General features: G+C 42.1%; 1 long non-coding RNA gene across 1 annotated transcript in view; it reads right to left on the reverse strand.

Moving 5' to 3' along the window:
• Positions 1-13,320, reverse strand: part of LOC143278100 (uncharacterized) — a 13,437-nt gene extending 117 nt beyond the window's left edge. Inside the window, exons 1-5 of the long non-coding RNA XR_013053829.1 lie at positions 13,223-13,320; positions 8,743-8,799; positions 4,750-4,785; positions 2,857-2,948; positions 1-654 (exon numbers count right to left, since the gene is read on the reverse strand). The exon at positions 1-654 is cut by the window's left edge and continues 117 nt beyond it. This is a non-coding gene — a long non-coding RNA (uncharacterized LOC143278100). The remainder of the gene's footprint in view (positions 655-2,856; positions 2,949-4,749; positions 4,786-8,742; positions 8,800-13,222) is intronic.
• Positions 13,321-15,884: the final 2,564 nt, after the last annotated feature.

Raw genomic sequence — 15,884 nt, forward strand, 5'->3', positions numbered from 1 at the left:
AGACTGGCTGCAGACAAATCTGCCTGGATAGCAACGCAAGGCAGTGAGTTCTCAGCCTGTGCACAAAGCATCAAACACAGCACACATTCTAGCAGCCAAGTACACAGACATCGAATATTCTTAAAATGCATGCCTCAAGACACACTGGGGCAATTGCTGCGCCAGACGATAGGGGAAAGAATGAAAGTGATTAGTTAAGGTGTGTGGGGGAAAGTGGTGCATGAAAGGTAAATATGAGTTTGTGAAAGAAGAACAAGAAAGATGTGGGAAAAAAGAGGAGGATGGAGGCCCCACCAAAAAAAAAAAAAAAAAAAAAGTGGGAAAAAAAGGAGGTTGGAGGCCCCACAACAAACAAACAAACAAAAAAACAAAAACAAAAGAAACAAACAAAAAAAAGCAGCCAAGGCGTTCGGAGGAACTTAGGACGCGCAATATTCCTACAGAGACTGAAGACTTAGAAGTTGAACAACGAAGCTTGATTCCTTAATGGCCGAAGACAGGTGACAGAAGCTGAAGTCATTAGAGTGGAAACTGAGGACAGGTGGTGTTGACAGCAGTAAGACAGGAACTCAGGCGATGTCCCATGCTCACCCACAGAAGATGAGCCAGACCCAAACCTGAAGATTCCCTGATTCTGTTCACTTTAGTTAACACCTGAAACAGAGCAAATGGTCGGTCTGAGATCAAGACTGACAGGTAAATAATTTTATTTGACAACTAACAGCTGTACTGAGATAGACATATTTGAAGTTCAATGAAACAGGTTCCATAGCTGCTGCTGCTCTTTGTAAGACTGAGCTACACAATGAAGATGAAGTCAGAGGATACAAGGCGACGAACCCGAAGGGCAAGAGACAATGACAGAAAACACGAGAAGAGAACCCACAGACATACAGAAACATACAATAGCGAACAGCCAACTCTGAACAGACAAAAATGGACATAACCAAATACAAAGTACATTACAGACACAACACAATAATGATGGTCTCAGTATAGACCAGTCATCCCTGATGACGGAAATGTCTGATTTCCCTTTAAAAAAAAAAATAAATAATTATTAAAAAAAAAAACAACTGAGCTACACAGCTTCAGGGTCATGACCCTCATGACCCAGCTGACTGGGACAAACCCATGTCGTGTTAACTCTCTCCATACGAACGGCGAAAGAGACGACGTTAACAGCGTTTCACCCCAATTACCACCATCAAAATACTGCAAGCGGAAGGCTCTTATACTGAAGACGTGAATGTTGACAACGAATACCACAATTCTGACGACGGAAGCTAAAGGTTGGGTCATTCAGACACCCACTGGACATCCGAGGGGTCTGTGTAGAGGAGAAGAGAGGACTGGCCGTACTGAGTGAGTTCAAAGTTCAGGAAAAGCAGCATCAAAAAGACCAGTTCAAAACAAAGTCAGTCATTCAAGGTCTGCCATTTACAGCTGTATTTACAACAATGGTTTCCCTGATGCCTTTTTTGTGTGTAATACTGGCTTCCGAAATAATGTGGGCAAATATAATGTCGATTCAACTCTCCTTTCTATCTTCCTGCCTGTCTTTTTTGTGCAAGGCAACAGCTGTCCAGTACATGATTTCGTGAATCTGTTCGAGTCATGGGGAATTGCGTAAAACGCTTTCCAGATAACGTTAAATAAATCATTTGGAAGAATGGTCGCTTCCACCTGTTGGGCCTGAAAGAAAAAAATCAATTCAGACGAAGAACACGCTCTCTTTCCAATGTCTTACATCTTCTGTTACAAGGATTAATTCAGATGATGAACACGCTTTCTTTCAAAAACCTGGCATCTTCTGTTGCTTTTGATGGCAGAGTTTAGGACATCTTTGCTGAATACCTGAAAATCCCCTTAAGAAGGGCATTCAAAGCTTGGTAATGAATATTACAATGACATTGACAAATGATCTTATTATTCAGGCCTCTTGCCCATAATTCATTGGAGAACAAAAGCCGTGTTATAACAAACATAGAATACGAATACTTAAATGGTGTCTATGAATCAACGGCGAAAACATGATAATCTGTTGGTAGTTTTCAAGACGTTTTTGAAGTTGTCTCATAACGATTATGTTTCAAAGGTGACTTTAATCTTTTCAACAATTCCCTTTGTGTTCAAACCGTAGTATTCCTGATAATATGAAAAGCTTTAAGTAAAAACCATGCAATTTTTCTAGCCGTTCCTGCATTTTGACCTCCCATCAACCCTGTGAACTGGGATTGCCCAGCACAATGTGCTATGGTTTTCATCATATCTGGTCTGATCAGATCGTATTTGTGGCGTCTAAAACACTATGTGTTTTTATCTTCTGTTTCGCCAGGGCAGAAAGGGCAGTCATTGTTTATTCATCGACATTCCTAGCATAACGATTTTTGCTATGTGTTTTCAGATTACTTTTAGAATAGTATTGTCACGTGGTCCCAAACCTAAAATGGACCTCCATCACAGCAGCGACATAAAAACAGTACTTTATTACCATACCTTGGTAAATTGATACCATAATTCATTCATGGTAGACAGGTATTTCTGTATGGCACAATGAATAAACATTTGGGAAAATAGAATGAAAAATCCGGATCCCTGCCCCCTACCGCCGGGATAAGGGGAATGTCATGGACACTAGAAGCACACACACACACACACACACACACACACACACACACACACTCGCATGATTTATCACAATTATGTATTCTGTCTGCATTATTACAATTATATCACAGGACAAAAGTCACATTAGGTGTTCTGTCTGTATTATATCACACATCACACGACGCGATATTACATTTCATTACGTTTCATTACATTACTTTACATTAGGAAGATGGTCAGACTCACGCAGGCTACAGTTGTAATCTCCATTGTGTGTCCACCCAGGGCAGCAGTACTCCCTCTTTACGTAGTGAATGCCACGCTGGTCTTTATAGTCCCTGTTTGGGAAAGAGATAGGGAGAGCGCTGGTCTGGGCCTAGTAATTAGTCGCTCTTGTCATCATTATAGACATCAAGTACATTACATTATCAGCATCTTCCTTTGTTATACATGTTTACAATAGCCTAAGGAGAAAGGCGGCAGAATGGAAGACACTCAGCTGCCAATACAGAGAGTCCGTGAGGGTGTGGGTTCGAATCCCGCTGTTGCCCTTTCTCCCAAGTTTGGCCGGAAAATCAAACTGATCGTCTATTCTTTCGGATGAGACGATCAGCCGAGGTCCTGTGTGCAGCACGCACTTGGCGCACTGAAAAAAGAACCCATGGCAACGAGAGTGTTATCCTCTGGCAAAATTAAGTAAAACGAAATCCACTCGGATAGGTACACAAATATATAGGCATGCACTCAAGGCCTGATGTGGTGTAGCATGTATGGATTTGTCCGAACGCAGTGACGCCTCCGTGAGAAACTGAAACTGAAACTACAACAGCCTTCCATTATAATTAGACTCTCCACTTCCACAGCTTCCAAACCTCTGAAGGCCCATCCATCATCTATTTAAGTTTCAGTTTCAGTTTCAGTAGCTCAAGGAGGCGTCACCGCGTTCAGACAAATCCGTATACGCTACACCACATCTGCCAAGAAGATGCCTGACCAGCAGCATAACCCAACGCGTTTAGTCAGGTCTTCAGAAAAAAAAGGGGGGGGGGAATAAATAATAGATAAATGCAATAAAAAAAAAATAATAATAATAACAACTACTACCACTACTAATAATATGTAGAAGAAGTCAACTATAAGCGTGCATAAATAAATAATAATTATAATATAAAAAAGTAGTAGTAGTAGTAATAATAAATAAATAAATAAGACAACAATGATGATAAATAAGCAAATAAATGTAAAACATGGAGACACACATTCACACGTACACCCACATACACATAACAGATATGCACCAAACATGCAGTTTCACAGATATGAAAGCACAGTCAAATACACATAAACGCACATGAGCCCCAACACACACACACACATACACATTACTCTGCACCTCCTCTACCTCCCTCCTCCACACACTCATTTCTAGGCTACGTATCGCAGCTTCCACGGCACACACACACACACACACACACACACACACACACACACACAGATGAACGCTTATTTGTACAAGCACACATACATACGCCCATATCCCCCACCCCCAACCCCACACACATATATACAAAGATCTCTCTCTCTCTCTCTCTCTCTCTATTATATATATATATATATATATATATATATATATATATATATATATATATATATATATATATGTATGTATACACCCGCACGTTACAATAATCCGTTGCTCCCACAGTGTAGGCATGCATGCACACACATACCTCATCCTCCACCCCCATCCCCCCCGCACCCTCCACCCCCCCCCCCCCCCCCCCCCACTCACACACACACACACGCACAGAACTCTCCTGACACTTGTGTACACTTACACCCTCGCGCATGCACAAACGCACTCAAACACACACACCCTCACATACACACAAACACACACATACACACACGCACAGAGGCTGCCACTGATTGGCCGCAAGAGGGATGGGAAAAGATCTCTGATGCCAAAAACGTGGCGTCTAGTGTGTTGCTCAGTCGATTGTATTTGGAAAAGCCCACAGAGACATGCCGATATTTGTTTGATTTGCAAAGCATCATGCTCTACCTTTCATGCTAGACTTACGGCCGCTCCCTCTCTCTGCTTTTATTTTTTTAGGTTAGAATCTGGTAGCCGCTTACCTGATGATGGTCCTTTCCTGGTTTGATGGTCCTTCCCTGAAACCACGCCAACATGACCGTTGTGCTTATGCAATGTTTAGCAGACATATCACAAGTGAGGACTGTGTGGGCAGAATTTGAAATTGTGTAGCTGAAACTGTGTATTGGAAAACTGAATGTTAAAATCATCCAGTGAGTCAGTGTAAAAGTCTACCAGGTGTTAAAATCACACTGGTCAGTGTAACAGACAGTCTACAAGCTTCAGAACAAAGATAAGTGATTTTTCTGTGAATTTGATTAATAATTAACAGGTCAGGTCAGGTCTCTACCTGCCACAGGTACCATGTAACCCTGTGCTACCTGTCACATGTGGGCAGATGGAGCTCGACAGCCTGGGAAGGCAGTCCATCTAAGACAAGGAAAAGTCTGAAGTAAAACCCATGAAGTGCTAAGGAATGCAGGACAGTCTCGACATGCATTGACCCTGGGTCCATGGCCATGTCCCGACTTTCAGTAGCCGCGCCCCCGTGCCTCCGAGGAAGGTTTTTGAGCCAGAGGCTAGGACAAGGACAGTCTGATATAAAACCTACGACCTGAGGACCTCACTGTCACCGTCCCAGCTTGCTAGGCTATGGCAGATGAACCACGGGTGTAAAGGGTGGGGCCAGTACTGCGCACACTGCACTCCACCTAAAAATTCCATTGCGCAGGCTTGAAGGACATGTCCACGTCCGCGCCACCAACTATTCCAAGTCCTGTAAGCGGCCCTGCAGCGTATAACGTCCTGCTTCGCAGAGGCTGCGCAGCTCTTCGGCCTAGAAGTCAGTCTGAAAAAGACGGAAGTTCTCCACCAGCCTGCCCCACGGGAAGAATTCCACGCTCCTCACATCAACATCGGTGAGACAGAGCTGAAGTCGGTCCACCAGTTCAGCTACCTAGGCTGCACCATCTCGTCTGACGCCAAGATCGACAAGGAGATCGACAACAGACTTGCAAAGGCAAACAGCGCATTCGGCAGGCTGTACAAGAGAGTATGGAACAACAAACACCTGAAGAAAGACACAAAGATCAGCGTGTACAGAGCTGTTGTACTGCCCACCCTGTTGTATGGCTCCGAAACCTGGGTCACCTACCGGCACCACATACGACTGCTTGATCGCTTTCACCAGCGCTGCCTTCGCACCATCCTCAGCATCCACTGGAGTGACTACATCACAAATGTCGAGGTCCTGGAGCAGGCAAAGACTATCAGCATCGAGGCAGTGCTGCTAAAGACCCAGCTACGTTGGGCAGGGCACGTGTCCAGGATGGAGGACCACCGCCTGCCCAAGATCGCGCTGTATGGCGAACTGTCCACTGGCCACCGTGACAGAGGAGCACCCAAGAAGAGATACAAAGACTCCTTGAAGAAAGCTCTCGGTGCCTGTCACATTGACCATCGCCAGTGGTCCGCAGTAGCCGCTGATCGAGAGACCTGGCGACGCACCATCCACCAAGCTGTCTCCTCCTTCGAAAACAACCGCAGGGCCAGCCTTGAGGACAAACGCAGAAGGAGGAAGAACCACAACGCTGCAGCCGCGAACCCAGACCAGACTTTCCCTTGCAACCGCTGCGGCCGACTCTGCTTTTCCCGCATTGGCCTTGTCAGCCATGAGCGTGCCTGCATCAGACGTGGACAACGCCCTTCCTAGATCTTCGTCAGCGAAGCCAGGCCATGATGATGATTAATAATTTGCCATCATGATATTGTTTATTTTTTTAAATTATTAGTCAATTATTGAGAGGGCTCAAAATATTACAGAAGGACCTGTAGTTTTCCGCAAAATACAATCTGCTTCGCAACAATACCCAGATGTACCCTTCCACCGGCTAAGAGGAGACAACCTGACTAAAATCCCCAATCCCACGGCTTTCATACAGTACCAATGGGATGAATGGCTGTTGGGTTAAACGGTCACTAACTGTATGCAGTCTGGCCTTAGGGCGACACAGGCTGACGGACTCCACACAGATGGACATCCATTGCCCTTCCCTGATAAGAGGCTCTGTCAGGGCGACCGAATATTTTCCCTCACCACATAGAACACCCTTCTATGGATACTAACAAAACCCTGTCTCGCGTGCACCTCGGGGATCAGCTGCATAGCACGAGACATAAATTCAGATCCCCAAAACCCCAAAACAGACGTGGAAAAAGAGGCGGGAAAAGTTTGTGCTCAGGTAGCAGAATGACAAAAGCAGAGCAGCTGTCAAAGAAATTCTTTAGAATCGGCAGTTGGAATTGTTCCAGCGCGAGAATGAGAATCTCAACAATTGAGAAATTGGCATATGATTCTGACATTTTGTGTCTCCAAGAGACCAGGACAAGTGCAGAAAGACCAATACAGTTTGAGAATGTCACAGTCTTTCAAAGGAATGAAGGAAGAGGAGTAGCAATCATACTGAACAAAAACCTAAAAAACAAAGTTTCCACCATAAATCTAGAGAAATGGTGTAGCAACTCATGTGAATAGTGGGTGTGCATCTTGAAAAACCTGACGGAATTCACAAAACCATCGTGCTCATCAATGCCTATGTTCACCCAGGAACCTGCGCAACAAAAGAGGATTGGGCCTTTTTAGAGGAAACAGAGAACGAACTTGGAGACTCAGTCATTATCTGTGGAGACCTCAATGCAAGATCGAAGTTATGGGACCAATGGAACACCAACCCACAAGGACTCGCACTTGAAGGAATGATAGTGGAAATTCTTCTTAGCCCATTAACAACCACATCCCCAGCTCGCCTTGGAACAAGACAAGGGGACAGTGACAGTGTGATCGACATCGCTCTAACATCTCCAAAATTCAGAGCAGGAATGAATACAGAGACGCTTCCACACCAAGGCAGTGACCACCTCCCGGTAGTTTTCAGTCTACAGAAACTGTCAGATAAACACTGTATGAAACCGCGTGATCCATTTCAGTATGAAACCAAAGAGACAACCATCATCGAAAACTTAAGACGCAGAAGAAACAAAAGAACGGCACCGAACCGGATGCAAACTATTCAGCCCCCATGGCAGAATACCGACACACAGAGAGCCTGGATAGAAAAACATGCGGCTGTCAAACTTTGGCAAAAAGAAATAACAAAACCTTCTCCGGACAAAGATATTGAAACAAAAAAATGAAAGAAAAAACTAAACAGTTTGAGGTCATTGCTCAAGAGGCCAAAAATGACAAGTGGAAACAGTTTTGCGAGGCACTCAGTTATGACACAACATTGACAGAGTTCTGCCAATTTTATCGTCGCATGGAAGGGAAAACGTGCACAACAACAACCCCAGACATGTTAGACACTCACGGAACCAAACTTAAGACAAACGAAGAAAAAGGATCCACCCTGCTCAAACGTTTCATACAACAGAGCGATCAAAGAAACTTAGATGAGAAAAAAGAAATATGTTGAGGAGTTAAACCAAACCCTTATGCAGACTGGACCCGATGATGACTTGACAATAGATGATCTAAACGAAGCAATAGCTAAATGCAAGAAAGAATCTGCCCCTGGCCCAGACAAAGTTCGCTACTCGGACATCAAGGAGCTATCGGAAGAAGACAGAAGCAAACTTTTCAATCTGTATTAAAACAGTTTCCACAATGGACATGTGCCGGAGGACTGGACACACAGCTTCTTAAAACCCATCTGTTTAAGTGGTACGACAACAGATCTATCCGCCCAAACTGCGTTTTATTCATGCTGTGAATAGTGTGTGCGCGTGTGTGTGTGTGTGTCAAGTCATGTCAAAATGATCTTTATTGAGGGTAAAAGAATAAGCTTATACAGCTTTTTTACATCCTGCCCTCATAAAAAAAGAGAAGAAAATTATTTTTTTTAATTAAAAAAAAGGAAAAAATGGGGGATGTGGGGCCCTGGAAACGATAATATGGAAATAAACAATTACAAGAAATAGAAGTGTGTGTGTGTGTCCGCACGCGCACAAAATACACAAACACACACACGCTAACTCACCAATCCCAAGGGGCCATTCTGGATGCGTACATGGCCACTTGGCGAGAGCACACATGTCTGTAAGAAAGTGTACAGTTTCACGTCATGTTCTGGTGACGGGGAAAGTGCTTTTTTTTTTTTTTTTTATTATTTTTTTTATTCTCATCTCAGCACCTAAACTGCTGTAGCACATTAACATTCCTTAGGATCCAGTTGAATAGGCCACTGACATGCTCTCTCTCTCTCTCTCTCTCTCTCTCTCTCTCTCTGTTGTAGTAGTAGAAGTAGTGGTGGTGGTGGTAGTAGTAGTAATCTACTCAATGGTGATATTAGACGACAAAAAAAGAGGGGTGGGGGGGTAAGTGGAAGAAGAAGGGAGTGAGTTGGACAGGGTGTGTGTGTGTGTGTGTGTGTGTGTGTGTGTGTGTGTGTGTGTCAGTGTGTGTGTGTGTGTTTGTGTGTGTGTGATGGCGGGGTGTAACTTCTTACTACCATGTTAACAAAACCCTTGAAGTGGTGGCCTAGTGGTTATGTCACCGCCTGGGACGCGAGAGAATCAGAGCGAACTGGTTTAATCCTCTCTCCTTTCACTGGACCTTGAGTGGTGATCTGGACGCTAGTCATTCGGATGAGATGATAAAGCGAGGTCCCGTGCGCAGAATGCACTTAGCGCACGTAAAAGAACCCACGGCACTAAGGGAATGTCCCTGGCAAATTTCCAAAGAAAAATCCACTTGCATAGGAAAGCAAATACACATGCGTGAAAAAAAAGAAAAGATAAAAAGAAATGGTGCTCTCATTGTAGTGACACGATCTCTCCGGGGACAGCAGCCCTAAATTCACACAAAGAAATTTGCTGTGACAAAAGAGGTTTACAAAACAATACAATACAAAACTTGGAGAGAGAACTTTGACCTTGAAACTTGAAACGGTTTATTGTCATTCCCTACAAAAAGGTTTCTTGACAAGGGGGTTCAGGGGTTAACATTTGTTACAATGCCAACTGATGATATTTCCCATGATTATCAAATAAATTATCAAAATTATCAACACTGAAGATAAATAAAGATTAGCAGCACACTTACAACACAATATGCAAAGGAATGAAACAAACAAACAATCAAACAAGAAACAATAGAAACATTCATGAAATACTTCTTTTTTGACCATCCATTCACACGTTTTTTTCTTGTAGTCTGTACTTTCCTTTAAGAACAATTCAGCATCAACATCAACCGTAGTTAACTACCTTCAAATTCATTGTTTTAATTATTGTTAAGAAAACCTTGTCTAATTGTTTGTGCCTCTCTGCGATGAACTTAGCAACTGATTTAATTACAATATCATCCTCAGACGATAAAACAGAAACTAGCTATATCTGAATTAAAAAGTTTACATTTTTCTCGCACAACCTCATAAGCTTTATACTGAAAGAGAAAATGTTTTTCATCATCAATTTGGAATCCACATGCAGGACAAGGTAGTCCTGTGGAAGTCCCAAGTTCAAACCATTTCTTATTTGCGTTAAAACCAAGTGTCCTTAATCTAAACCTTGCATAACTAATTCTGTGCCATTTGTCTGTAATAACATTTAGAATTTTTTCAGGCTGAAATACATTCTTAAATTAGAAAAACCAACTATAGCTTTCTTTGCTTTCCATGACCGAATGACAGTTCTGTTTAAAAGAACAAATGAGTCTGTCTTTAAATTCTGAGATAAACTGCTGTTCATTTCCTACTCCCTGTGACAACCACACAATTTCAAAACCTTGTTCTGATAAAACCATATGTATTCTGTGAGCCCAGTTTTCTTTCCCTAACTCTAATTGTACATACATCATATCATAGGCCTGCCTACAAAGATGTGTTTGTGGAAGCTTCAACAGTTTCAACCAGTACTTAATGCACCTTACATTTGTTTTTACATACAAAGGATATCTTCCCGTTTCTCCATATAAAACTGTGTTGGATGAATGTATTGGCACATTAAGAAAACGTTTGATAGCATAACTATGTACTTTCTCAATCTGCGAATTCACGTTTAGTCCCCAAATTTCAGATGGATATGTAACTGATGGTTCTATCTGTGTGTCAAATAGATTCCAAAACAAACAACAATCAAAAACATTCAGCTTTCTTAAAGTTTTCAAAATTTCGATGAAGCCTTTTTTCCCTTTACTACACGAATCTTCCCATGCATAATTCAAACTTAATTTTGTTGAAAATATCATTCCTAAGTATTTATATGAATTAACCACTCTAACGTCTGAACTTCCGTAATACCATTTTTCGTGTACTGATAAGTGTCCACCCATTCTAAAAACCATAACGTTAGTCTTATCCAAGTTCACTGTCAAACCTAAACAATCTGCTTCTTCTTCTAAGGCATATAATTGATTCTGTAAACCTGTAACTGTTCCAGATAAAAGAATAACATCATCAGCAAATAGAAGCAAAAATAGTTCAACAGCTCCAGGTATTAGCTGAATACCATGTCTACCTCTTTTGGGCAGTTCCACAGCCAGTTCATTAAAAAAAATCTTAAAAAAAATAAAAAAGACGAAAATAACTGAGGCTCAGAAGTCAGCCTTGTTTCACTCCATTTGGACAATCAAAGTAATTTGAGTATATACCCTTCACACGCACACATGCACAAACTGAGTTGTGAACACAGAGTCATGTATAATTTCCCTCTCACACCACTTCTTCGAAGAACATTCCACAATGCATTGCAGTTAACAGAATCAAAGGCTTTCTTTAAGTCCACGAAAGCAACACAAAGTTTCGTATTACACCTCTGAAATCTTTTTAACCATCTATTAACCTCTTGTTTCTTTTGGGCACATTCACCATCAAACCAGTCATTGATTTTTTTCCTTCCATGCCCCACTTTTCGCACCATACATGCAGCAGCTCCACACAAAGCAGTAACAAATTGGTCTAAACTATCACTCAGATCAACATCCAACAATTGAAAAGCTTTCTGCAAACTGTCATAAAATGCAGCACTATCTAGTTCATTCTGGTAAAGAAAAGCATTCTCATCCGACCACACATTTTTTTCTTCACACTCTTGCATTTGGTTTGTAACCTTTGAATTTTTATGGACCATTTCCCAAGTTACCTCAAGATGCCACGAATCCACACAATCACCAACATGTAAATCAAAACAGAATAACAAATCACCAGGAATGAGAAAATAATCTATCACACTACATCCATTAGGTGACACAAAAGTCACCGTCACCGTCACCGATCCCTCAGATTCCGAATCCTTTGGGGCGCCTTCGAAGCTTTGTCAACCACCTTTCTCCAGTCCTCGCGTCTCTCGGCCGCTCTCAGGGTGTCTCTCAGCTCCATGCCTGTCCACTCTCGGATGTTGTCCTCCCATCTCTTCCTTTGTTTGCCTCTTCTTCTTCCTCCCCTCACTGTGCCTTTTAAGATTGTTTTAGCAAGACCAGAGGAGCGTGTGACATGACCAAACCACTTCAGTTTTCGTTGTCTGGCGAGTGTTTGAAGGTCAGCATAGGGCCCGATTTCATTGCGGATGTGTCTCTTGACTTCTTCATTCGTGATGTGGACACAAAAGTATGTTCTCCATATCGGTCACCATTACAAAAAACATTCAAAATAATCAAATCAAACATGAAACACAAGTCCAACAACGTTTTCCCAAAATTATTGTTTCGTCTTTAGAACAGCGTGCACAAATGTCTCCATCCATACTATCATACGTTACATCATCAATACAGTTGTAATTACTTCAGGTTCAGCTTGTTTATTACCTGTTCCAGCATTCAGATCCCCTAATATCACAAGATATACATCATCCTTTTCGTAATTTTTCAACAATGATTCTTCCAGCATCAAGACACCATCTTTAATCATTTTATCATTATATGCAGGACCTCCTTCTGGAACAACATAGCAAGCAACAACAACAACATCTTTATCTGTGCCAAATACACTCTTATCCACTTTAATCGCAATAGTATTATGACATTCTATATTTCTTTCACACTCTGTCAGACCCTTTCTCACTAACAACACTCCACTTGAGCGTCTTCCCTGAAAAGAACTTTTTTTACTGGTGCATAAAACTTAATGTATTCAGTAAAGACACCACTGAAATCAAATGAGCAATCTAGAAAACATTCAGTGAGGAAACAAAATCGCATTTATTCATTTGGAGAGAGAGGGGGGGGGGGGGCATGGGAAGGTATGGAGAATTATCGAGGGTGATTGTTTCAAAGGAAATCAAAGGTAATTGAAATAAATTATAATCGCTCAAACAACAATGTATTGCAATATCTTCATTTAACAGCGAAAGCAGACAAATATTCTTACACAACTAATGAATAAACAAACCGATGTACTATAAATAAATGATAACACACTACAATAATCAAAGAAAGAAAGGAATTTTTTTAATTAAAAAAGCTAATATAACTGACAGCTAACTCAGTGACTAACTGACTGACTATCTGACTGACTGACTCACCCGGTCCATGTATGGGCTGTAGCAATGACAAACACCAAGGCCAGCAAACCAACCACACACGTCTTCAGCGCCATCCTCTGTCAGAACAGTCGTCTATCGGACTGGTGGCGACCTCCGCTGCCTCTCGGGCTTTTAACGGGAACGTTCAGTGACTGAATTAAGGGGCCGACACACGACTCGTTTCAGCTCTAGGGTTGTGGCGTCAGATTCAGTTTCAGTTTCAGTAGCTCAAGGAGGCGTCACTGCGTTCGGACAAATCCATATACGCTACACCACATCTGCCAAACAGATGTCTGACCAGCAGCGTAACCCAACGCGCTTAGTCAGGCCTTGAGAAAAAAAAAAAAAGATAGATAGATAGATAGATAGATAGATAGATAGATAAGCGTACATACATAAATAAATAATAATTATGATATATATATATATATATATATATATATATATATATATATATATATATATATATATATAGATAGATAGATAGCAGTAATGAAATTAATGAAAAAAAATAATAAAAATAAATAAATAAGACAACAATGATGATAAATAAGCAAATAAATATAAACATGAAGACACACATTCACACATACACCCACACATGCGTAACAGATATGCCCCAAAAACGCAGTTTCACAGATATGAAAGCACAGTCAAATACATATGAACGTACATGAGCTCCAACACACACACACACACACACACACACACACACAGTTCAACAGTTCAACTCGTACAGTGTGTATGGAACACAAAGGCTGTCAGATAATGTAGCTGAAAACGACGGGGATAAAAACCCAAACAAAATCAAACAGAAATAACCCCAAAGAGTTTACGTTGTTGGTAATGTTTCGTGGTACAACGAGGAACAAATATAACCTGAGGGTCATTCCAAATGGAAAAGCCTTCAGCCTTGGCAGTTTGAGACTGATGCTGCTGGTGAAGTGGCCGCTGTGCCACAACGATACAGTGAAGCCATTTGAGGGAGACTGCCTCCAGTGCTGGGCAGCTGATGGAGATCGGTGACACAGAGCTGTGTCCGCCCCTGCCCTGCCTGCAACTGCTGTGTGCTTCGGACTCTGAGCTCCGTAGCCATACGTCATGTCCACCAATGATGTGTGCTGACGATGGCACAGCTTGTCGTCATTGTGGTTCCTGAGAGACAGCCAGGTGTTACGTGGGTGTGTGTGACCTCACGATGAACACGTCCAGACAGCGGGGACATACCTGTAGAGTTATCTGGTGGTGTACCCCCGAAAACGGAGTATGGCTGCCTACATGGCGGGGTAAAATGGTCATACACGTAAAAGCCCACTCGTGTACATACGAGTGAACGAGGGAGTTGCAGCCCACGAACGAAGAAGAAGAAGAATCTGGAGGTGTTTGCAGCTCAGCAGGAACAGTAGCATACTATTTACTCGCAGCCTGATAAACATCCCGTCAAAAGCTATAATTTTACATATATATGGTAGACACAACTAGACTACACTATTTTCGAAGAGCCCACAATAGTGTTTGCCAATTGACGTGATTTCACATCCTCTCTAAAACGATTTCGCCACTTTGATAAAGTTGTCGCGTGTGAATGGAACATGAAATCGAGCTTGCTCTCGACTTATAACTGTATGACATTGCCTGGTTTTTCCATTCTAGAGCATAAAGTACTGACTTGGAATCAACTAAGAAAGCTAGTTTCGAGAAACCTATTTGATGGCTCCCAAAGTAGTTCGCCTCTGAAGGAACCACAGTGAAGGAACGCAAGCTCCGCTGGTATGGACACGTCACACGATCAGACGGCCTAGCCAAGACCATCCTGCAGGGTACCGTACAAGGAAGGAGGAAGAGAGGCAGACAGAGAAAGCGGTGGGAGGACAACATCAAAGAGTGGACGGGCCTGCCATTTGCCACAACTCAAAGGGCCGCTGAGGACCGAGACAGGTGGCGCGAGCTGACCAGGCAGTCATCCATGGTGCCCCAACGACCCACCCACGGGTCAAGGGATAGGTAAAGGTAAAGGTAAAGTAGTTCAGAGCTTGTATAATAACAATTAGGTCAACCGTGAAGATGGAAAGATGTTTTCCAATAAAGTAAGATTTTTCAGCTTTAAAGGCAGGAATATAGAAAGCCGCACCAGCATTTTTGTCATCAAGAACAGATCAATCTGTAAATATATGGAGATGAATCTGATATTTTGAATTCTGGCAGTACTTGTGATATTGATGTTTTCTTCCTTTTTTGTTTCAGATTAACTGATATCAAAATCTGGAATATGATGTGGTTTTGCAACTAACTCTGTCATGCTATTTCTTGTGATGAAATGGCTTTGGCTCTTTTAGAAAAAAATCCGTGTCAGATCTTACTGTCAGTATATCAGCAATGGATTTTGTTGTCATTGAAGTGTATCTCACAGCGAATTTTGCTGTTGCTATCTCACGATGTTCATTTAAGGGATGAATTCCGACTGTTTTGTATGTTTCCTGGTTGGATGCATGAGAGGGCAATTCTGGTAGCTTTACAGTCTACACTTTGAATCTTTTGTAATAGATATTTAGGTGCACTGAAAAGCATTTCTTGTGCATGGGCTATCTTAGACCTTACAAGGGCCGTGGAAAGATGAATCAGTGTTTTTGTATCCATTCCCCAGGGCTTATAATTTTCATAA

Source organism: Babylonia areolata, chromosome 35, assembly GCF_041734735.1.
Source record: "Babylonia areolata isolate BAREFJ2019XMU chromosome 35, ASM4173473v1, whole genome shotgun sequence".
Lineage (NCBI taxonomy): Eukaryota > Metazoa > Mollusca > Gastropoda > Neogastropoda > Buccinidae > Babylonia > Babylonia areolata.